The 24,117-nt window shown below is 45.4% G+C and overlaps 1 protein-coding gene across 3 annotated transcripts in view; it reads left to right on the plus strand.

The window, feature by feature from the left end:
- LYPD6B (LY6/PLAUR domain containing 6B) overlaps positions 1-24,117 on the plus strand; it is a 164,058-nt gene that overhangs the window by 88,611 nt on the left and 51,330 nt on the right. For all 3 annotated transcript variants that reach the window (XM_053918650.1, XM_045203180.3, XM_053918651.2), the window contains one exon: positions 18,649-18,723. The gene's annotated coding sequence lies outside the window, so the exon portion shown is untranslated. The remainder of the gene's footprint in view (positions 1-18,648; positions 18,724-24,117) is intronic.

Consider the following 24,117-nt stretch of genomic DNA (forward strand, 5'->3'; position numbering starts at 1 on the left):
GGAGCTGCTTTTGCTTTCTAGGGCTGCTGTAATAAAGTACCATTAAGTGGGTGGCTCACAACAATAGTAACTTATTGTCTCACAGTCCTGGCAGGGCTGTGCGCCCTCTGACGCCTGCAGGGAATCCTTTCTTGTGTCTTAGCGTCTGGTGGTTTGCTGGCAGTCTTTGGTGTCCTTGGTCTGCAGCTGCATCACTCCAGTCCCTGCCTTTGGTCACACAGTGTCCTCTCACGGGTCTCTGTGTGGTTTCTGCCCTTAGCTTTATTCTTCCCTTCCTTCTGCTTGCTTTGGATTTATGGTACTCTTCTTTTTTCTAAAATCTTGAGGTGGGAGCTTAGGTTACTCATTTGAGACATCTCTTCCTTCCTAATGTTTGCATTTAGTGCTATAAACTTCACTCGGCACTGCTTTATCTTGTGTTCTACAACACATATTTTGATACATTGTATTTTCGTTTTCATTCAGTTAAATAGAGTTTTAAAGTTTCTTTAAGACTTTGTCTTTGACCCATAGATTATTTGGAAGTGTATTGTTTCGTTTCCAAGGGTTTGGAGAATTTCCTGTTATCTTTTTGACAGTGATTTCTAGTTTGATTCATTGTGGTTGGAGAATATACTTTGGTTGATACAAATTCTTGTAAATTTGTGGAGGTTGTTTTATAGCCCACGATATGGTCTCTCATGGTCTGTGCTCCATGAGCAATGGAAAAGAATGTGTATTCTGCCATTTTGGGGTGTTCTATATATGTCTATTAGATTCTGCTAGTTGATGGTATTATTCTTTTATATTCTTCTGTATTCTTGCTGACATTCTGTCTAGTTGTTCTATAAATTGTTGAGAGAGGGTCGACACATTTTTTTAAAGTTCTCTCCGGAATACATCTTCCCTCTGTGAGGACTAAAAACGCTCTCTGAATTCATAATGAACATTTTCTTAGCAACCATCTAATGGACCTTGGTGGCTACATGACTCCACTCCTCCCTCCTTACATTCTTTACTCTTCAGAGCAGACTACTCTACACATTTCAGCTGCTGGAGACAAGATTAGTCGCTGCTGGAGGGAGAGGAAATGGTAATGGTTTGAAATTCCCACACCTGTTCTGCTGTAACAGTGAATTGGCTTCCTAGCATTCAGGCACGTCTGCTGGAGTTCACCTCATGGACGCGCCCTCCACATGGTAGAACCCCCCGGAGAGCTTTTTAAAAAAAGATGCTGATATTTTGGCTTCCCCCCAAGGCCAATTAAATTAGAACCTCTGTTGCAGTGGCTCTGAGATTGGACTTCGGTAAGAGCTCCCCAGGTGAGTTCATAGCCAGGGCATCGCCCCGGCGATCTCCAGACATGTGTGTTAAGCACCTACAGTCTGCAGGTCCCGTGTGAGATCTGGAGCCACAGCTGAGGAAGACCCTTGCTTTTTCTGGCAGTGTGGCCCCATAGCACGTACTGAGGGTCTTATCCCTGGGCTCAGTTAATATTTCTGAAACTGGTTGATTGAATCAGGATCACTGATAAGCTGCCTGGGATATGAGTGAAAAAAGTTAAGAGAATGGGGTTGAAAGGTGGCAGCTCAATGTTTAATTAGGCACACAAGAGATACTGTATCCTTAACACTCAACCCTTAATTTTGCAACTTTTTTGTTTGTTGTGTATGTGATTTCCAATCCCTACCCTCAAAGGACACTTTTCTTATTTACTGCATTCTCTTGGACTGATTAAAATTTTAAAATAAAATTCTTCAGGGACTACATGTTTTTTAAAAAATTACTAAACTTTTTACTTTAGTTCTAGATTTTTTGCAAAGATGACAGGATAGTACAGAGGGTGCCCATATACCCCAGGGCCAGTTTCACTGCTGACATTTCATATCAGCGTGGACCATTTGTCACAGTTAGTGAGCCGGTGATACGTTAGTGATACGTTAGTGATAAGCCAACGTGTGCATTTATTCAGATTCCCATGATTTTTACCTATTGTTCTTTATTTGTCCTGGGGACACCATAGGACACCACATTAAATTTATAGACTACATTTTTTAAATAATTATTTTAAATTTATTTCCCAGCAAAGTATAATTGTTAGCTTTCCCCCTTTGAGACAAGGAGACTTATACATTTTAATTCCCGTTGTTTTTCTGCCAAACCTCTTCATTATTGGTATGTAAATTTAAAAAAATTAAAATGATGCTTATTGATTTTAGAGAGAGAGGAAGAAAGAGAGAGAGACAGTGATGTGAGAAACATTTCCTGCATACCCCATATGCACCCCATGGGGTATCAGATTTGCAGCCTAGGTATGTGCCTTGACAAGGAATCGAACCCCCAGCCTTTTGGTATACGAGATGATGCTGCAACCTGCTGAGCCACACCGGCCAGGGTGCTTTGTAAATTTTAACTCCAGCTTGTTTGGAGGAACATAAATGCCAAGGTCTTTATCCTGCGAGGACATTCAAGGGAGATTCACGGGTTCTCTTGGTCTTTCTGTGCTAGGACGCGAGGGAAACCATGCCCACACCACCGAGTTGTGGCTGTGCCATTCGCTGATCTTAGAGATCTGACTTCTGAAGTTGCAAAATGATGTCTTCTGAGATCGCCCCATCCTCAGCCCCCAAAATGTCAAGGACAATCCACTGCGGGTGACAGAAAGTTGTTTCAGTCCTGGTAGTTTGTAAACCCACGTCTCTCCACCCAGTTGTGCGTCTTTGGAGGAGCCTAAAGAAGGAATGATCACGAGGTGCAGTAAATAACACCCACAGAGTTTAATTGTTTTCTCAACTGCTTTATAGCTACTTAAAACGCTAAGGTGTGCACAAGAATATTGAACAGGTTCCTTGGAGCTATCCCCGATTTTGATAGGACTTTTGAAAGGCTAGCTGGTGGAAATCCATAGTGAGTGGTTATTTCACGTAAGGAAGAAAACCAACCTGAAAATTGGCAAGGGTGAATTCTCTGGTTTTCTGTGTAAGCTGCTCGCGTTAAGTCACTTGAGCTGGAGGACAGCCCCAGGATGCAGCATACCTAGGTGCCAAAGAGCAGTGAGCAGGCACTACAGGGCAGGCAAAATCAGCTCAGACTGGGGAGGAAGGAGGCCTTTGTGGAGGAGTCGCCCAAGCCCAGGTCTGGAAGATGAGCAGGACTTGTTCATGCATGTATTAGCTTTGACTGTGTACCCAGCACTGTGTCACAACTGAGACCCCAGAGTGAAATCAGGTGTGACTCGGGCTTGAAGTCTGGGAGGGTGGAGATGGACTGACCAGGGGTCGCAGTCTCCTGCAGGGATGGCAAACTGTGGCCTCTGGTCCAAAGCCAGCCCAGCACCAGTTTTTATGTGGCCCATGAGCTGGGAATAATTTTTACAAAGCAAGGGGGGTGGGTGGAGTCTCTCAGCATTCCCCCCTCTTTTTTGACATTTCAAGTGATAGTGGAGTCCCTGCCTGGCCCTTTAGATCGAAGGCCTAGTGGTTTATGGGTTTGAACTGCAGTGTACTCATGGTGCTACAGGAACACAGAGCAGGGGCAGCCAGGCCTGCCCAGGGAATCAGAGACGTCACCCCCAAGAGAGGACATTTCACAGGAACAAACGTCTAATTCCTCTTCCACTTGATATGCCTCTAACTACACCAGCCTTCATTTCCTGTTTTCCTTTAAGAGTTAGTGGTCCCTTCACCTGCCGCTTAGGAAACGTGGCTCCTGTTGCCTTCCTTGTTCCTGTCCATTCGGTGTGCTCCTCCCCCCCCCCAGTGCCTGTTTCTCTGAAGCAGCATTTCCTGACATGCAGTCAGTGTGGGCTCCAGGGTTCTGAGGACCCCTCACGCGAGGGCAAACTGATGTGTGGGTGCCTCTGTCTGGGAGGAGGGTTCTGGGCTTTCATCAGGTTCCCTAAGAGGTCCATCATCCAAAAATGTTGAGAAATATGGTTTTAAAGTGGGCATCTCAAAAGTAAAATCAGTACCGCTGATGCTGGGGCTCGACTAGCTCAGAATTCAGTGGAGGGACGGCGAACTCCCTTCTCAAGCCCAGGCCATGATCACAATAGCTTCGTTCACTGATTCGACAGTTGGTGAGAAGCTTCGCTCCCAGTTCTCTGTGCTTGGGCTGTAGGTGCAGTTTCTCTCTTTAGGAGTCATCATAGGATAGCAGCCTGGATGCTCAAGACTTCAGGGTGTGAGAGAAGGATTAAGGTGTCGACAACTGATTTGGAAGAGGCAGGCCCAGGATGGTGAGGGTGAGAGAGAAAAGCGGCAGGAGGAGGGAAGATCCGCCCACCGCTTTACTGAACTGGCTGACACTGTTCCCAGTTCCCAAGCTGTGAAGAACCACGCCTATCTCTCAGCAGCTGCTTCCCTTGGCTCAGCACTTTCCCAGGAGTGCTGGGGGCCACCCCCTGAAACAGTTCCTAGGAGAGAGAGAGGAGGGTGGATTTATCTGCTGGCCTCACTCCCATCTCCTTTTCACCTTGGTGAAGCTGTATCCCAGGAGGTGCCAACTCTACCTCACTCCTAGTTGGCACCTGCACCCCTCAGTACTGTTCAGGAAACTAGGGCCCATGCTTCGGAGGACCTTCTCAGCAGAGGAAAACAAGAGCAAAGGAGAAAATGTGGGAGAATAGGGTGACTACCGAGGTTGTTCATCCTTCATCTTCGCATCCATCTACTAACTTATTAAGCCTCTAGTCCGCACCAGAGCTGGTCTAACAGGTGAGCAAACACAGACATGGTCTCTTCTCTCACAGGGCTTAAAATCCAGTGTGGGACAGACGCTAGTCATGTAATGAACCAGCAAACGCACAGTTGCAACATGTTCAGAGCTAGGAGAAGGGAATGTGCATTGCCCCCGAGCCTTTATTAGATGCAGTTAAATGAGTGAGACAGGTTGGAGAAGGCTTTCCAGGTACAGTGGCTCCTTGAATGGAAACAGAAAGGACAGGTAAAAGTTAAGCACGAGAGGGAACAGGGGGGCACCTTTCTAGGTTGGGGACACCACAGCCACAGGTTCTGTGGTGGGCATCACAGACATAAACATCAGAAAGAAGGTCAGTGTGACCTGAGCTGATAGAGCACCAGGGACAGGGGGCTAGTCCAGGCTGTGTTAAAGGAGTTTTCTCTTTCTCTGAGGCGCAATGGAAAATTTTTGGAGGAATTCAAGTAGGGAGGTGGTGTTACTTGGAAGGCCCAGGCAAGAGGACCCCAGATGTTGAAGACCCTCTGAGCTTTGGACTGTCAGGCCAGAGCTGTGGCTGTTGGAGCCATTCCCATGAAACCCCAATTGTGAACAACCCCAAGGGTGAGTGAAGAAAAGCAACTCCAGAAAAATCCCCGGAGTAACAAAAATAGGCATTAGAGACTTTTGGGCTGGTAGTCGTGGGAGACCCTAATGGTCATCTGCTGGTGCTAGGCACATTTTTCAGATGCTGCAGAACTTTCTCTAAACTGTTATCTCTTAAGATTTCCTAGCAACATTCTCAGGTAGGGCGAGAAACTCAAGCTGCCCACATGGAAAGTTCTAGAACTACATCCGGAATATAGGCTTCCTGCTGAGGTCCCATCCCACAGAGGGCAATGCTGGAAGACGGTCAGGCGAAGGGCTTCCTCCCACAGTCCTGGGCCAGCACTCTCCCCAGGACGATGCTCCTTCCAGGTTCCCAGTGTTTCCCCAGAGAATTGACTGAAATTCTGTTTGAGCCCAAGGCTCCAGCCTTCCTCCTCTGCGTCTGGGAACTTGGGGAGAGTTGTGTGGACCAAAACTCTGGACATTCAAAACAAAACACTTTTCAAAGAGGAAACCCTACAGCGAAGCAGTTTGAGAAAGAACCTTTATCAGTCTGCCTACCTACCCAGTTACCTTTGGCTTGTGATAAACAGAATAATCCAGTTTATTAGCCCAGGAGAAGTATGTCTGAAGGGCAGCCTTTTCTGTCTCTTGAAGAGCTTTGAGAGGAATTTAAATTTATTCTGATTTGGCCAGAATTTATTCATGTATTGTGATTACCTCCAGTCAGAGCAAATTGTCTGATGTTTTCGTATGACTTGCAGAATCCGTGGGGTTGGGCGGAGCAGGCTTGGCTGATGACAAGTTTATGCATAGGACCAGTGTGTGTGTGGGGGGGTATTTTAACTGTTTTTCTAATCAGGTCAGAGATGGTAGTAGTCATGTGTTCTGAGCTGTGGGTACCTTTGATTCTTCCTTGTTTCTCCAGGATATTTCAGATGGCTGCAAGAGCAGACCGCTCTTGACCCATCGAGCTGTATGGTTTCAATGCACAAGAAATGACAGGGAATATCCATGTGCGAGACTCCCGTTCCTCACATTCCCTGGAGTGCCCTGGGTTTCTCCCTCCTGAACTGGCAGCTGCCTGTGAGAAGTTGATTTAACATGTCAAATCTTGAGTGTTCCTTCTAAAAGCTTTTAAGTGCACTCTTGCTTAGTAATTCTAAAGTGTGTTACGTTTTCCCAGAGAAATTCACGTTGGATTTGGGCAGGCTGGCGGAATTTGGAAGAGTCATAAAGGTGATTAAGGGCCTGAGGAAGTGACTGACAGAGATTAAAGGAGTGAAATGCGGCTCTGGGCCAAACTACAGATGTGGGAGGAGCAGAGGGCAAACCACTTAGAGGGTGATAAACTGTTGGGAAAGGAAGAGAGATGGGCTGTTTCAAGGCTCTTCACCCCTTCTTGGGTCCAGAGCCATTTGTGAATCCAGTAAGAGCTCTGACCCCTCTGCTCAGAAGATTGTCCGGGCTCACACCCTTGGCCCACATCGTCCTTGCGCTCGCTCCTGGCTCCAGACACGCGGTTACCATATGAGTGTGGGATTGCCAGATCTTTTGATTTTTCAGGACAAGTTAAAAACACAGATTATTGTGTGGATTTATTTTATTTTAAAAATAACTGTGCTGGCCAAATAAAATACCTCTCTGGGCCATTGTAGGGAACCTCTAGATTGCTGTGAAACCTTCAGCTTCCTCACTGTGTCTGAGTTCCTTGGATTTACCTGTTTGGTTTCCTCCACTCTCCCATGTGGGAGGCTCTCCTCCAACCTGATCCTTGGCTGTCCTCGGCTGTAAGTTCAGTGTGAACTTTCCTGTAGGTGATAGATGGTCAGTGTATATGGGAATGTCTCTGGGACACTTAGTTTTCTAGAGGATTGTCCAGTCTCCCGGGGGGTGGGGGGAGGCAGGTGTGAAGGACGATGAGGGAGGGAGAAGTGACGTGGTCCTGCAGCTGGATGCTGCTGTTAATGGGGTGGGGCAGTTCGAGTGCGAATCGTTGCTCATCCACCGGTGTCCAGTCTCGCACTCATCCCACTGTTGCACCGTGCCCTGATGCCTTTGAATCCAGAGAATCATCGGGTTAAATTTTCCAAAGGACAAAGCCCTAGTTCTGTAGGGTTAGATGCCTTATTACACAGGGTTGAGGAGAGGCTCTGGGTGTGCGTTGCTCTGTCTGCTTTTAAGTAATCTCTCTGCTTTCAAGACCCACCCTCGCCCTCTTGTGTCCCGGTGCCTTCAGCCCTGCAGGATCTACAGAACAAGTTAGTTTGCTGCTCATTGGGATCCTACTTTGCAAGCTGCTGGTAAGGCAAGAATATCATAAACTGCTATTTGTCTTTCTGCTTTATATTTTCACAAATGTCTCCTCTGCAGTTATCTCCTTCTAGTCCTCTTTACCTCAGTAAAGAATAGTTCAATAGTTTTAGTATTTAATAGCCCTAGAACTATTTAATAGGCTTAGCAGTCCTTTCAGTAGGGATTCGGGAAGGGAGTGGCAGAAATGTGCTGTTGGTCTGCCATTTTCAACAGGAAGTCTCCCTATTTCCTGATCCAATTCCCTCTTACTTGTTGGACTAACTCATCTCTTTTTATTTTCTCATCTTTTCACAGTTTTTCTATCACTAGTTCCTTTGTCACATTTTACGCATTCAACTCTCCTGCTCTAAATCCTAAAATAATTATTTTTCAACCATTCTTTTCAATTTCTTTTCAATTACAGCGGACATTCAATACTATATTAGTTGCAGGTGTACCGCAGAGTGGTTAGGCATTCGTGTAACTTACGAGGTGATCTCCCATACGTCTATCCCCCCCACACCATCTCCCATACTTCTATCCCCCCGACACCATGCATAGTCATCACAGTATCACTGACCATATCTCGGTGCTATACTTTACATCCTCGCGACTATTTGGTAACTGTTCTTTTTGACCTCATGTTTCAACACTAAAGAGGAGCTTAACATTGCTGCTTCTGGTATTTTACTGATGTCACTCTCAGACTTCTCCCTCCATGGTGGCTGATATTCTCTGAAAGGTCACTCATTCTCTGATTTCTTCTGGTCCTCGTCAGTGTCACACTCTGGTCACTCACTATGGATTTCTGACCCTGATCCTTCCAGTGGTTTCCAGAGCTTGCTCCTCTTCATCTGCCATCCCCTGCATGTGTGCGCCCCTCGGGGACCTGCCCTGGGGCCTCGTGTGTCTCTTCGGAAACAGACATACCTGTTTTTGTGCACACAGCTGTTCCCTCTCAGCAGGGAATCCTGGATCTGTACCGTGAGTGCCGACCTTCTCCCTTGGTCAGTCCAGCACGTGTAAATGCCCGTGGGGACACTTACACAGAGGCCCTGAAACCGCACACTCGCACGTCTAACAGCAAGTCAGCCTTCCCTTTCGGCGCCTCTTCTTCCTCCTGTGCTTTCCATTTCTGTTAATGGTGTCATTGTCCCCCTGTTCATTCAAGTTAACATCCTTAGGGGTATTTCTTAGCTTCTACTTTTTCTCACCCAGAATCTAATTAGTTACAAAGTCCTATTGATTTTATCCTTACAGGGCCTCAGAATCTGCCCCCTCCTTAATTTCCATTACTGCTACCCTTGCTTGCGACCTCATCGACCTCATCGCCTCTTGCTTGAATTATCGTGAAACGTTCCTACTGCTCTTCCTACCTCTGCTTTATCTTCTCCCCAGTTCATCTTCTACACCAGTGACTCCCAAATGTAGACCCAGTAGCATCAAAATGAAATGGGATTTTTAAAATGCACGTTTCTGAACACTTCTACTGAGTGGTTGTGATTGATTAGGTCTGGGTGGGGTGCAGAAACCTGAGCTTTTAAAGTTGCTTCACAGTGAGTAAAGCAAATTTAGAAAATGTTTACTAAGTGTATCATTTATATAATTTTAACACAAAATAGTAATGCTATTTAGTCGTTGTGGATGCATACATGTGCCTATATATTTCCTTCCCTGTATAAACATGGTGAGAGATACTCACCAAAAGGATGTGTTTCTTTCTGGGGAAGGGAAGAAAGGGGAGGTCAAGGAGAAGTACTGTTTATTTCTCTTAAACATTCTAAAGCCAAAAGGCAAAGCATCACCATGATTTTATTGTGAGTGGAGAATTGTTATAGCATAATTTGTGCTTCTCTCTCCACACGAAGCAAGTTTGACTCTGTCCAGAGGATTCTCATGCATACCCAGGTTTGAGTTCTGTGGTCCCATGGAGCTGATCATCTGAAAGTGCAGATGGGACCATCACACCTGCCTGAAAGCCTTCCATGGCTCCCATCTGCTACAGAGTCCGTTTCACACTCCTTGGCGCAGCACCGAGATGCTGACCAACCTCCCCAGCTTGGCCTCCCGTTGCTCACCATTCTCTCAGGCAGTGGCCAGGGAACTCTGCTGCTCGTGGAGCCTGGGAAATGCCACTTGCTTTCACTTGGCTCTGTGTCTTTTGCAGAGGCTATTTCACCTTGTTTTATTCTCTTCCCTGACCCCCCACCTTTTGCTCATCAAAATATTGTTATCCCTCAAGATCTATCTTAAATTTTACCTTCTCTAGGAAACTTGCAAACCCCTTTCAAAAGCTTCCTCTTCTGTGACTGCCATAGAATTCCACTTACCCTTCTCTTGTGATACTTACAATATTATGATTTGAGTTGTTCTTACTCACTTTTGTGCTTATTTCATCCTCCCCATCCCCAAATATAAGCTGTGTGCAGGCAAGGACTGTATTATTCACCTATTTGATATATTGTATATTATACTGACCAGATATCTCTAAGTACATGTTATATACTAGGCACCGTGCTAGAGTATAGGGAAATGTACATGAGTAAAGCAGAATTCCATCCAGGGTCGGTCATAAGGTTGATGATAAGTGCTCAGGTCTCTTAGGGCAGGAGAGAACAAGAATGCCTTATCTGGCCCTGGCCAGGTAGCTCACTTGGTTAGAGTGTTGTCCCAGTAGATCAAGGTTGTGGGTTCAATCCCCATCCAGGGCACATACAGGAATCAACCAATGAATGCATGAATGAGTGGAACAATAAAAATCAATGTTTCTCTCTCTTGCCCCTCCCTTCCTCTCTCTTAAAATCAATCAATAAAAAAATTAAAAAATAAAAGAATGCCTTATCTGTCAGGCTATTAAATTTTAAAAGAGTGAGGATTGCAATGTGGTTGGTGAAACTGGACGAAGACTTAGGATGAGTTGTCTTTTGAATTGAACTATTCTGTGTGATATTTTGACAAGGAGACATTGTCAAGGTAAAAGCTTGTTGAATTAATCAATAAATCCTAGGCAGAGAGACCTCAAAGTCTTGGAGGCCTTTGAGGAAGTATTAAGAACAGTCAGTAGTCTGCTTTGACCAAAGTCTGGACCAAATGGAGGAGCGCAGTGGAGAGTAAGTCTGGGAAAGGGGTTTGGGACTCACTGTAGTAGAGCCAGATGCGAGACTGTAGAGACATTGGGCTTCATTTGCTTAGAGGCCACGGAAAGTTCGTGGACATGGTTGTGGCATTGTCAGGTTCTGGTTAAGATAGCAACAGGTGGTATGGTCAGAAAAGGAAGCTGGGAGGACAGGTGAGAAGAAGTCATGACCTAGTCCCAGACGGTGATCTGGGCTGGGGCCAGGGTGGTCAGGCAGCAGGCATGGACGAGAGGAGACGGGCACAAGAACCTCACTTGAGTAGGATTGACCCAACTTCATTACTGTGGATTATGGAGCTGATTGGAATTGGGGAGCAAGGGGGTGAAAGCCCTTGAAGACAACCTGAAGAGTCCAGCCTGGGAAATGAGTCTATTACTATGAAGAAGAGCGATGGGAAAAGGAGCGGGCTCTGTGGTGAAGACGATACGTTCTGCTTTTGGGTAATGTAGAAGATTGAATGGTATTCCCCAAACTAGATATATCTAAGTCTTAGCTTCCAGTGCCTGTGAATGTGACCTGATTTGAAAATAGGGTCTTTGCAGATGTAATTAAGGATCTCAGGGTGAGCTTATCTTGGATTTGGGGTGGGCCGTAGGTCCGATACTAGAGTCCTTAGAAAGGAGACAGAGATTTGACACAGAGACACAGAAGTACATGCGAAGACAGACGCCAGGACTGGAGCTATGTAGCTACAAGCCAAGACACTAGGAGGCACCAGAAACTAGGAGGAGACAGGCAAGGGACAGATTGTCACTCAGAGCCTACAGAGGTCATCAACCCCTCTGACACCTTGCTTTGGAACTTCTCTACGCTCAAAACTGAGAGAATACACTGCTGTTTCAGACCACCAGATCTGTGGCGATTTGTTGCTGCAGTCTAGGAGACATACAGATATGCTCATATTTAAAAGCACAGGACAAGAATTTACCAACCTTGAGGCTCCATTTGTCACTTTGCTTTTGTGTGTGACCCACTGAACTCAGCATGGACGTTCATTGTGAAGGCACTGTTGCTGATGTTACTTTGGTGAGGGGGTAGGGGCCAGCGTGAGGAAGGAGGTGTCCTGTTGATTAAATGAGGCAGGTAGAGTGGATTTGCTTCCCTACAGGAAAAAATATTTCAAAAGCAAGAAGCAATAAATAATTGAGCCTTAACTGAGTTTCTGTTTTGTGTTCCACACGATGCTAGGCATGGGAAGGGACATAAGGACAAGATTCCACATGACTCTTGAGATGCTCTCAACTCAATAGTGGAAAGAAAACCGTTAGCAAGGCTAATGTTTAATCAGTCATCAAGAGGTATAAGGGAGATTGATTTGAATGAGGAATCTTAGTTTATTTTTGTATTAATTACATACTTGAATTTTTTAGAATTCATCACTGAGTTTCAGATTCTGGGACAAAGTTATGCCACAGTGTGTGCCCCTTGATGCCCAAAGTCAAATTACCCTTGGCTGGATGTACGATGTGTGCTGATGCAGCCACAGAGCCCTGGAATTTGCCAGGAAAAATGCTGTGCTGCCTCCAGAATCAGCAGGGGGTGGAAGCACAATGACCCTGCAGTAATGGGAACTGAATAAATTGAAGTACTACGTTATCTGAATGGTTTCACAAGTTCGCATTCACCTGGCTAATTGCATCAGCCTGCTCTCTTTTTCCTTCAGTGGGCTGGAATTTGGCAGGCGTGAGAGTCAGCCTCAGTGTTAGCGGTCCTGTTGCTGGGGTGTGCCCTGGACAAGAACCCCAGGCTGTCGCTGAAGCGTAGAGAGGAACCAGTGACCTTATTTGCCAACCCCAAGAGTGTCTGAGGGCATTACCTCCAATAATGGGAGATTCCACATTTGTCTCTGGATACTTCTGGGCAAAGCTGTGCCAAGCTTGTGTTGTCTTCGGGGAGGCGGTGTGAGCGAGACTGAAGAGCTTGAGGAGACTAATGGAGTTGGGACACTAGGACAGGCTAGGTGATCCCTGGTGTTACCACTGTCACTTGTGACTTGCTTGCAACAGTCCGTCTTGTTATGGTCCACCTCTGAAACCAGTGTAGTCCCCTACGAGCCATAGCATCTGGAACCAGACCTAATGCCCATCTATGCTGAAAGCCAAACATCGTCTCTGGAGGGTATGGAATTGAACTGTGGTGTTTGTGTCTCTCAGCGCTAACAGAGGACATCGGTCAGCTCTCATGTTTAAAGTTTTCCAGTGAAGGAGAAAGTAATTACGTGTGACTCAGGCCTCGAAGCAACTGGGAGTCCTTTCATTCCAATAATCTCTTGTTCCAGACTTGCTTCAGTAATGTGCAGGGCACTCTGGCACGGAACTCTTCCTTTTCTTTTTAGGAAGAGGGGGAACTGAAGTTGGTTAAGGCATCTGAGCCAGCTCTGGAGACTGAGGCATGAGAAATGAGGACACACGTTCTGTGAACGGTCTCCCAGTGATGCTGTTTGCGGGGTGACCCCTCGTTAGCACCGAGCATTTGGGAAAGGCAGAAAAAGGTCCTATGATATGGAGCCCCGGGCTCCAGGACAGTGGGTATTTTGAGTATGTTGGCTCTCTCCCGCGTGGTATAATGTTGATTGTTCTCAATTAATGTCTCGATTTGATCGCTATCAACTTCAACTGGGATGAGAAATTTCCAGCAGGAAACTTCGCAAACCACGTTTGATGCATTAGATCAGTCACAGCACCTTCTCCATACACTGCACAAATCTTACCCTGGGTTTCAGTTGCATTTTTACCTTTCTTGGAATAATAAAGCATAATATGCTGAAAATGTTACGTATTTCCTTCCATCTTCAATATTAAAATGGCTACAAAAAATTCACCAATTTTTTTAAAAAATGCTCACTGATATGACAGCTGTCACAATACAATCTAACAAAATTGTTTTGTATGGCACTAAAGATAACCAGGTGTTACTAGAGTCATCTTATGGAAAAAAACAAATGAACTTTTTGGCCAACCCAATACAACCCATGGAAATGTGACCTGTTTTAGAGGCAATGGATTCCTTGCCTATATACTAAAAAGAACAATCTTAACACTGTTTATTTTGTTTTTATCTGCAAAAACCTCTTGCTCTTGAAATCAGTCTTTATATACCTCCGGAAGGAACTCAGGTCTAAATTCTCTGTAAGTTTCTAAAAGAGCTTTTGATGCTTAGATGACACGTTCCTAGCTGACTGAACACTGAACCAGTGAATGGACTTTTAACTCCTCTGTGTGCCTACAGTCTGGGGTGACTGCAGCGTCCTCCGAGCTGAGAAGTTCATGCTAAATGAAGTGACTTGAGTTCTCTGTGGCTCTTGACTTTGCTTGCAATTCTCTTTCCAGTGTGCAGAAATGATAGTTTTTCATCAGCTTCCTGGGGACATCTTTTGATGACCCACCCCGGGCCCTTTTGTGAATCCAGGTGTGCAGTGGCACCCCCTCTTTGTGCCATCCGCCCTTGTGTACACTCTGCAGGTGAAAGCCAGCGTGGAGTGCTGCCTCGCTTTCTCTTTCAACCATTCAGTCGTCCTGCTGGGGAGGAGCTGTGTTTGTCTTGAGGCCCATGTTCCCACATAGAAGGCTGGTTACCTTATTTCTACGCTCCAGAAAGGAGAGGCAGGGATGGCAAGCCGGTTAGGGGGAGACATGCTCGTCTAGCTGATTTTGCCCAGGAGTCTTATCTGCAGGGATAGAAAGCAGTGCTTCACAGCAGTGCAGTTTCTCTGACTCTTGACATCAGCCGCTTGGAAGAAGCTTGTTAACACTGGGTCAGGGGTCAAGGATGACACTTAAGCTGTGGGCACTGTGACGAGAAGAGCTCCACGTAGTGGGGATATTCTTACCTCCCTTCAGCTTTACATATGAAGAACAGTAATTAAGATTGTAGGGGAGATTTACCTAACCCGTAGGGAAGAAAAATCACTTAACAGACTTCTGTTTTCTTGTTGCTGCTACTGATTCTGAAACTAGGACTTACACAATCAGGGGGCTCATCACGGTGTGGCTCTTCTGACTCTTATACTTGGTCCTTTGAATAAAGTTATTATTAAAAAATAATCAAACTTTTCACATGGTAAATATTTGATAATTACTTGTTGGATTAATTCTATAAAAACAGATTCCAGAATAAACAAAATGTGGCAGATACGTGCAGTGGAGTATTATTCAGGCATAAAAATGAATGGAATTCTGATACACAATACAGCAGAGATGAACTGTGAAAACATTATGCTTAGTGAAATAGGGACTGGAAGGACGAACGTATGATTCCACTTGTATGAGGTGCCTCAAATAGGCAAAGCCATGGAGACAGAGGGTAGAATAGTGGTGATCAGGGGCCGGGGGCCAGGGGCAGGGGGACTTGCTGTTCAGTGGGTGCAGAGACTCTGTTTGAGGTGGTGAAACGTTCTGGAAATGGATGGCGGTGATAGCTGCGTGACACTGTGCTACATACTTACAACGTTAAATGGTAATAGTGTCAATAACAAAAATGAAGAAAACATGTTAAGTGGAGAATTTTATGTTAAGTATATTTTGCCATAAAAATGTTTAAAAAAATTGACTCCTAGGAATGCAAAAATAGAAACTTAAGCCTGACTTTATTAGACCTTCTGAGGGCAGGCCTTCTGTGGGTCTGTTTACTCCGGGCCATTGCCAGAGCCCAGTCTCATGCAGGTGTAGCTGATCCCCACCCCACTTTTTGTTGGGAGGAATGATACTATTTCTGGGAAATATCTCTCAGGATATGGACTTCATTAATTCATCCAGAAATTCTCTTTTTTATCCCTGGGTCAAGCCAGATGATTCAATTGCTGTGTGCCTGGGCATCATTCTGGCCTTGCTAAACCACTTCAGTGAACTGTGCTTTGGCCTCTTCCCTTGCACTGAGGGAAATGATAGGTGGCATTATGGGAGACTCCCGACTGTATACACTTAGAGGCACTATTATTATTGCCATCCCCCGACCTGCTGATGTGGATGATAAAGGATATTTTAAGAATTCACCCAAGGAATTAGGAGAAATTTGTCAATGACAAGAACAAGCTAACCCTTTTGAGAAGTACATACATTGTATTTTATTTTAAAGTCCATTTAATTATCTTGTATCTGTTTTCTTTTTTGCTTTGGCCACTGGGATGCTCAGGACCCAATTTATGAACCATATCAAGGAATTTAGTATTTTATAACTTTTCTGTGCACTAAGTTTTCCTCATACATATGTATATGTGTATGTATGTATGTATATATATAATGTATCCAGAATGTATCCAGCCATGTAATATGAAAAATGGAGACATTTATTGAAGAAGACACAAGATACAAGAAACATTGTACATAGGACAATGACGCCTCAGTCCCCTTCAAAGTAGGCACCTTGGGACCTCACACAGTTCTCCCAGTCTCCATCAGCTGTCCTGTTGTATTTTCCCGAATCTCATTGATGGTCTGAAATCTCTTACCTTTCAAGGGACATTTTAGTTTTTGGAAAAGCCAGAAGTCACAGGGTGCCAAGTCTGGGCTGTAGTGAGGCTGAGTTACCTGTGTCATTGATGTTTTGCCAAAAAACTGCATGAGACATGATGCATGAGCGGGCACATTGTCATGGGGAAGCTGCCAATCAGCAGTTGCCCATAGCTGTGGCCTTCTGAGTCATCAGAAGAGTTTCTGTGGAGGAACATTCAAGCTTTATTCAAAATTTGATGCAGATTTGTTGCTCTACTCACTCAGTCACTTTGAATGAGACAACCACACAGCACACATGCTCACTCAACAGCATCTACCGCCCCTACTGACTAGTACAGTGAAGTTGTCATTGTTCACACATGTGCACTCCAGTCCACTGTCCTTGGCTGTCAAGTTACATCAACGTTGTGCAAACCATTCTTGTTATATTAACAACGGCTGGACTTTCACATGGCAGCCAAGGAGAGAAGCACTAAAAGGCATCAAAATTGATGAGTTTTGAAACTGTTCCGAGCAGTGGGAAAAATGTCTCGATAGGTGTATTGCATCAAATGGAAAGTACTTTGAAGGTGACTGAAGTTTAAACATGTAAGAATAAATACATAATTTTTTATATAACTTCTGTGTTTTGGGGGGGTCTCCCCTCGTATATATATATACACACACACATATATACCTTGTATGGCGAGAAAGAAAGAGATGTTTATTTTAAGGAATTGACTCACATGTGTGTGGAGGCTGGCAGGGTTGAAAGTTGCAGGGCGGGCCTTAGGCACTGTGGCTGGATTGGTTGGAGCATTGCCCCATGGCCGAAAGGTTGCAGGTTCTATTCCTGGTCAGGGCACTCACCTGGGCAGAGGGTTCAATCCCTGGTCTAAAAAATTGCAGGGCAGGCTAGCAGGCTGGAGGCTCAGTTTTTACTCTTTTTAAAAAGACATTTATTTGAGAGAGAGAGAGGAAGAGGGGAGGGAGAGAGAGAGAAAATGAGAGAAAGACATCAGTGTGAGAGAGAAACATTGATCGGTTGCCTCCCATATGCACCTCCACCAGGGGTTGAATCCACCACCTAGGTATGTGCCCTGATCAGGGATCAAACTGGCAAACTTTTGGTGTATGGAACGACATTCCAACCAACTGAGCCACCCGGCCAGGGCTCAGTCTTTACTCTTAAGGCCTCACCTGATTTGATGAGGCCCACCCACATTATAGTGGGTAATCTGCTTTACTCAAAGTATTCTAATTTAAATGTTAATCACATCTAGAAATATCTTTACAGCAATATCTAGATGTGTTTGACCAAACTGAGTACTGTAAAGTACCCAGCCAAGTTGACTAAATACAGAAAATTAACCATCACCAATAGGGTATAGGAGACCGTTCTGCATGGCATGGACCCAGCTCCCACTCGGAAAGTCGGTGGAAAGCGAGGTATGGCACACAGGACCCACGCCCACGGATGGGTTCTCCTGAGGGGAATCAGGCCTGCATGGTACCTAGGCCGCTCTGAGGCTTGCTTTTGCTAAAACGCCCTCACCCTAAATTGAGGCAGCAAACGTTTTACCTCGAATCTTTAAAGTAACTTCCTAAAATCTATGCTAAACCTTCCAAGGATGAGTGTAACCAGTTCAACCACTTTTTTCCCTTTACATTTGCAAATATCCTTCCTTTTTGATGTAATTAGCAACATCCTCTCTGTTTTCTGTAAAACGTAATCACACAAAGCGAATCTGTGCATAGTAAATGAGGACCATCTTTAATGTAATGTGCCCAGGAAAGCAATCAAAGCCTGTCCAGGCAAGGGTCGGGCGCTCTCCCCTTGAGAGAGTGGCCCTGCCGTCCCTTTTCCTTCACAGGGCTGGGTAGTCCCTGTGAATTTGTCCATTGCAGCCACAACACACAGGCTCCACGGGCCCACATCCGCATCAAGGGATATAAATAATTATTAAAAATTGGGCAGCATCATTCAGTGTCTTTTACACTTGCTTATTTGAGTGCATGCAGAAAGTTTCCAATTCCCTTTCACCTCCTCATCTAGGTTCAAGTCTCATGTTGTCATTATCTCATCAGCTGGTAGGGCTGCCTGCAAAGCAGGGCTGGTTGGATGGCACAGAGTCTGCATTGTGTGTGAGTGTGTTGAATGTGCGAAGGTGCTGACCTGCCAACATACCCCCGTGTATGTCAGTGTTATGCGAAGCTCTGCCAGCTCCTTGCTAAACAGCTATTTTTGTGGAGGGACGTGATGAGGTGCATGATTTCACCAATCATTACCATTCCCAATTAGACGGGGTCCAGGTGTGTGTTAATAAAACATTAGCTCACTCTGACTTGATTCCAGGGATTTCATGCATTTGATGTTGTTCAGTTGGTTATATTGCTGCTGTTCCACTCTGTAAGGTCTTCAAACATCTGGAGACCTGCCTTTTATGAGGAAACATTCCAGTTGTTCAGGAATGTAACTCTTCGTCAGCAGTGGCGCTTACCTTATCTTTTTACCTTTCTAGGCTGGAGGTTACTTCCTTTGGGCACAGACCCCTTCACTGCTGCAGCGGAGTCTGACAGCCACGCTCTCTCTCAAGGTAAGAAGGGAAACGGCTAGGGAGAGCCCTCAGCGTTTCCCTGGGAAGCTTGGGAGCAGGTGGTCCGGGAGCCACGTGCGCTCTGTCTAGCCCATCTCCTCGGGGGTGTGCCAGGTTTTCTATCCCATTCTAACCCTTCACTGCTCCCCGCGGTCCTGGCATTTCAAAGCCTGGTTTTGGCTTTAGTTCCGTTTCTGGTGAACCCAAGGAGGGAGTCCTCATATTCAGGGAGTGATCAGTGGATCGAAGACTTCTCTGCTTCCCACGTAATACACTAATATGGTCGATTAAAACAGAACCTCCTGGAGTCGTGGTCCCCGTTACAGGGGTAGAATGTCAGAGGCGTCTGTGTCAAGTGTACCACATTGCCAGCCCTGCTTAGTGCATGCGTGCACTGCTTACCGAGCGTTTGTAATCAGAGGGCGTTTAAATGTTAAGGGTTAGAAAATATTTCCAGATCCAAAGTAGGATGAGAGTGTTCCTCTAACAGAGGAGAGGCAACAGCTTCGATGTGGGCACATTTAAAGTTGTGTTTTACCGATGACTGCTTTTGACTTCATGTTGCCCTTTTGGTTCAGGTGTGGTGCTTAACACACTGGCTGACCACGTTCGGTTACTAGGCGTGTCTCCATTTCTCCCTGTGAGAAAACCGAATCTGGGATGTGCTTTTCTGAGGGCAGGCTGCTAAGACCAAGGAATGACTTTTGTGTGTGTGTTTAATTCTCACCCGAGAGTATGTTTACTGATTTTAGAGAGAGAAGAAGGGGTCGGGGTGGATTTGGGTGGGGTCGGGGGAGAGAGAGAGATCAATTGGTTGCCTCCCATACATGTCCTGACCAAGGATGGAACCCACAACCTTTTGGTGTATGGGATGATGCTCCAACCAACTGAGCCACCTGGCCAGGGCAGGAATATCTTTTTGAGGCTTCAGGGACCTAAGCCTGGTCTGCTGAGTAATCTCCCTGGCAGGGGCTCTCAGCTCCCAGCCCAGAGGCCCTCTGCCTTGCCAGCAGACCTCCCACCTTGCATCTCATGGGTGAAGGAGGCAGCCTCCAGAGGAAGTTGTGTGAGACTGGGAGCTGATGGGGCCTGGGCCATGTTTACCTTCCTGTTTTTTGTCTGAAGAGCAGACTGAATTATTAGCACCCATTTGTTAGTGCTAATTATGTGTTTCAAGTACAAAGCAGTATTCTGTAGATGTCTGCAAGATGCTTTCCTCCTTGCCTTTTTTTAAAAAAGGATGATATTGTACTACCCTAATTGGGTCTAGGAAAACAAGTAGGAATCTGTGTGTTATCACTGTTACCCCCTAGGGAATACTGGGTGGTAGGCCAGCTGTTACTTCAATTTAAGAGTCTGCTATTAATAAACCGGTAGAATATGGAGATCAGAGAAGTGACGTTCCAGCAATGGGCCGTGGGGAGAGCATTTGGTGATCTTCCAAAGCAAGGAAATTAATGCCGTTGTAGTTACAGTGTTAAACACAGAGTAGGAACATCGTCATCATCATCATAGTCATAATAACAATGACAACAATGGTAATAAAAAAGAATAACTCTGATATTAACCGTCTCTGTCACCATCATCACAACAGCTAGCATTTTTGGCTCCTACTTGCTGCCATGCACTTGACTACACATTTTATTTGCATTATTTTTTTCTTAATCTGTACAGCGTCCCTATGAGGGAGGTCCTATTAAGATCCACCTTTTATAGTTGAGAAAGCAGGATTTAAAGAGATTAGGTAAGTGGCTCAAAGTAAGATGACCAGACAAGAAAGGGGCAGAGCAGGGGGGATTCACGGACAGCACAGACTGAGGTCGACCTCGCTGCGGCTCCGCCCTGCGTGCGGTGTGTGCAGCTGGCGTCCGCTCCTTGGTCATGCCTGTCCCTGCTCACATGCCCTCTGCCCACCTCCCATCAATATTTTGTCTCTTCTGCACTGATGTAGTCAAAGCATCAAACAATATATAAGTAGTTAAAGATTGTGAAAGAGTATTTGGCTTATAGAGAATATAGAGAACTAATGAAGATTAAAAACCACCCAGTTTCAAAAGATGCCCAGTCTGTAAGTCGTGAACACAGTAGTGTGTTGCTGTTGCCTTTCCCTTTGTGTATGGTTTGTTCCCATGGTTTCTATATATTTTACTTTCATTTTTTATTTTTATTATTGTAAAGACTTTAGTTATTTTTAGAGAGAGGGGAAGGGAGGAGGAAAGAGAGGAAGAGAAACATCAATGTGTGGTTCTCTTTCCCACACCCCCCACTGGGGACCTGGCCTGGAACCCAGGCATGTGCCCTGACTGGGAATCGAACTGGCAACACCTTGGTTTGCTGGCTCACGCTCAACTCACTGAGCCACAACAGCCAGAGCAGTTTCTATATATTTTAGTTTTGAATTTTAAATTGAACAAGTATTTTCTTGTGCCTTTGCTTCTATAAACCTGTTTTAATGGATGCTATATATGGTTAGAGGACTCTTAGGTTTATTCCACGAGAAGTTGTATCCTTGAGTTGCTCCCCTGTGGCAAGTGCAGAGCTTCTGCTCCCCGTACTGGATAGCCAATTTCTGTCTGCTGACAGCTCGGTTGAAATTATGGGGTGTCTCTGCCCCCTCACATTGTAAACACCTCGTATCTTCAGCGGGGTCTCTGTGGGGCCCGGCAGGAGCTCCAGTGCAGAGACCCGGAGGTGGCTCTGCACTGAAACTAGCTGCAAACCTTGGGTAAACTATTTCAGTTTTGCATCTTTGTCTGTGGACCACTTACGTCTCGTCAGCTCTGTAATTCCCTGAAACCAGGGGTTTTCTGAACTCCCTTGATTTATCACCTGAGCAGTTGCCATCGAAGCAGGAATTTTGGTGGGGCTCAGCTGGGTTACTCTGGGTTGCTTCGAGCAGGGAATGTAGTTTTTCAGGATGATCAGACCTGTTAACTCTTCAAAGGTGAAGTGCCTTAGCTACTTTTCTGGAATTGTTGCCATGCCCACTTCTGTGCTCCCTGACTTTCTCCTCGTGCCCACACCCCCAAAATAGACAGCACAAAGTACATGCTCAGCAAATAGGAGATGAGCGAACAAATATGTGCGCGACAGATTCCACTGGTCTAGGTCTAAGAACTTCAGCACTACGGCTGACCCAAAGTAACGAGATTTCAAATTAATGAGATTGTTTCCTTCAGATATGGTGACTTTGTTTATAAGAGACAGAACTTTTAAGCCTCCAAAATCTCTCATATTTCAGAGTGATTTTCCTACCAAGATGATTACCAATGCTCCCCGCATGTTACAGATGAAAGAACACTGATCTGTGGAACTTGGTACTTTTTCCCTTGTACTGTGTGTAGTGTGGGGTTTTTGCTTAGGTCACAGAAAAATCAAAGCTTACAATGTATTGTGCCCTTGCTGGGAACAGCAGAAACAGTGAAGGCGTTTGGGGCTTCCTGCATCCTTGGAGCCACATATCTGGGCTCCAGGGTTGGTTCTGACTGGCTCCCCCTGATTGTCACCTGGTAATGCTGACCTTGAATTGGTTTGCTCACACCTTGAAGGTATCATCTATGTACTTCACTGTGCAATATTTTTAAGACTTGTAATATAAAGCTATTTCCAAGGAGGTCAGATCTAGCCATTTCTGGCCCTATAGTTGCCACAGACTAAAAGAAACAAAATTGCATGTTCCCACACCATCCGCCTCTGCAGAGACCTAATTTGGTACCTAGTTGGGTGCAGAAAGCCTGCCTCCATCTCTCCAGATTTGATCATTAGTTAGTCTTAGCTTTCCCCAAGTTAATATGCTGACAATGGTGGCCTCACTGGGTAGCCACTAGGTGGGTGAGATGAGAGCTTGGAAGCATCATGTGGTGGCTGGTAAACCTGCTGGCAAAGAGGGAAGGGGCCTGGTTTCATGGGCGGGGGAGAGGTATTTGAAATGCTACTGATAAAAAGCCTCATTTGTTTAGGGCTCTGGAGCAGTTATCTCTTGTTGCATAATAATAAACCACCCCAAATTCAGTCTCTTAAAGCAACAACCATTTTATTTGCACATGATTCTGTGGTCAGCAACTTGGTCTGGGCTCTGCCTGTCTCACCTGAGGTCATGCACCATATTCAGCTGGTGCTTGGGAGGCGGTTGATCTGGGGGACCTCAGCTGGGAAGACTCATCTCTGTCATTTGCTTTCATCCTCCAGTAGGCTAGCTCAGGCTCCTTCACAGGACAGAGATGCCCGGCAAGAAGACAAGAGCAGAAACTGTGCATTCTATTGGTCAAAGAATGTCATAGGGCCAGCCCACGGGGGAGGGGTTTGAAAATAGACTTCACCTGTTAATGCAATAGCTGTAAAGAATTCATGACCACTTAAAATTTGTCATAGGCTCTTAACTTGGATATGAAAGCAATTGGAAGGTACTTTATTTAAAAATAATTTTATTTTGTCTTTAAGCTATTTTGGAGTAGAGATGGTGTTGTCAAGCCCATCTGAGAGAAGTCTGGAGAACAGACGCCTTCCGTGACACGCTCCAGAATGCAATAATAGAGATAGTAGTAATAACAACCAGTATGATACTGTTCTTACTATATGCCAAGCACTGTTTCAAGTTCTTTACAAATCATTACACAATCTTATGAGTAGGTGTTATTTTTAGCCCCATTTTATAGGTGAGAAAATTGAGGCACAGAGAGGTTAATAACTTCTCCCAATGCCATAAAGGTACTATGTGGCGGACCTGAGATTTCGCCCAGGAGGTCTGGCTCCGGGGTCTGCACATTAACCCCAAATGCCTCTCAAAGTTGATGGAAACTAACTCTTCCTGACTCTTAGCAGAGATCTCTCTTGGACCATGTAGTTTTTGAGAGGCAGGGGGATTGGTTATTTGGAGAGGGGCACTAAGCCTTTTTGGGTGCACCCATATGGCCAAAATGGGCCTGGTCACATTGTAGGAGACCGGAATTGGAGACAATAAAGACACTTGAGAGCCCACGCAATAGAGAGTAATTTTCCTGGATGTAAATGTGTGGGCGTGTCTTGTGATGGTGGTGGTCATGGTCATCGTCACAGTGTTACTCTGCTCTTTTGCTGGGTGTTTGAAGAATGGGAATATTTGATTATGTCCCCTCTAGCCTTTCAAATAGCCTCTCTTGTTCTTGGCTTCAGGTAATCAGCAAGCCTCAGCTCCAAAGAAAGTGTGGTTATTTAGATTTTGTTTAAGGGTAGGTGAATAGCCTTTTTTATATAGCATTTGTGGAATTAAATTCAGTCCATTCTCCAAGTAGTGCCAGGTGGTTTATCTAAGGAAAGTGACATCTTACTGACATTTATAAGGTCACCCTCACAGCCATGGATGGAGTGACCTCTGGCACCAATGACTTAGTAAGGGACCCACAGGCCTTCCTGAAT

The sequence above is a fragment of the Desmodus rotundus genome, chromosome 2, assembly GCF_022682495.2.
Source record: "Desmodus rotundus isolate HL8 chromosome 2, HLdesRot8A.1, whole genome shotgun sequence".
NCBI classification, from domain to species: Eukaryota; Metazoa; Chordata; class Mammalia; order Chiroptera; family Phyllostomidae; genus Desmodus; species Desmodus rotundus.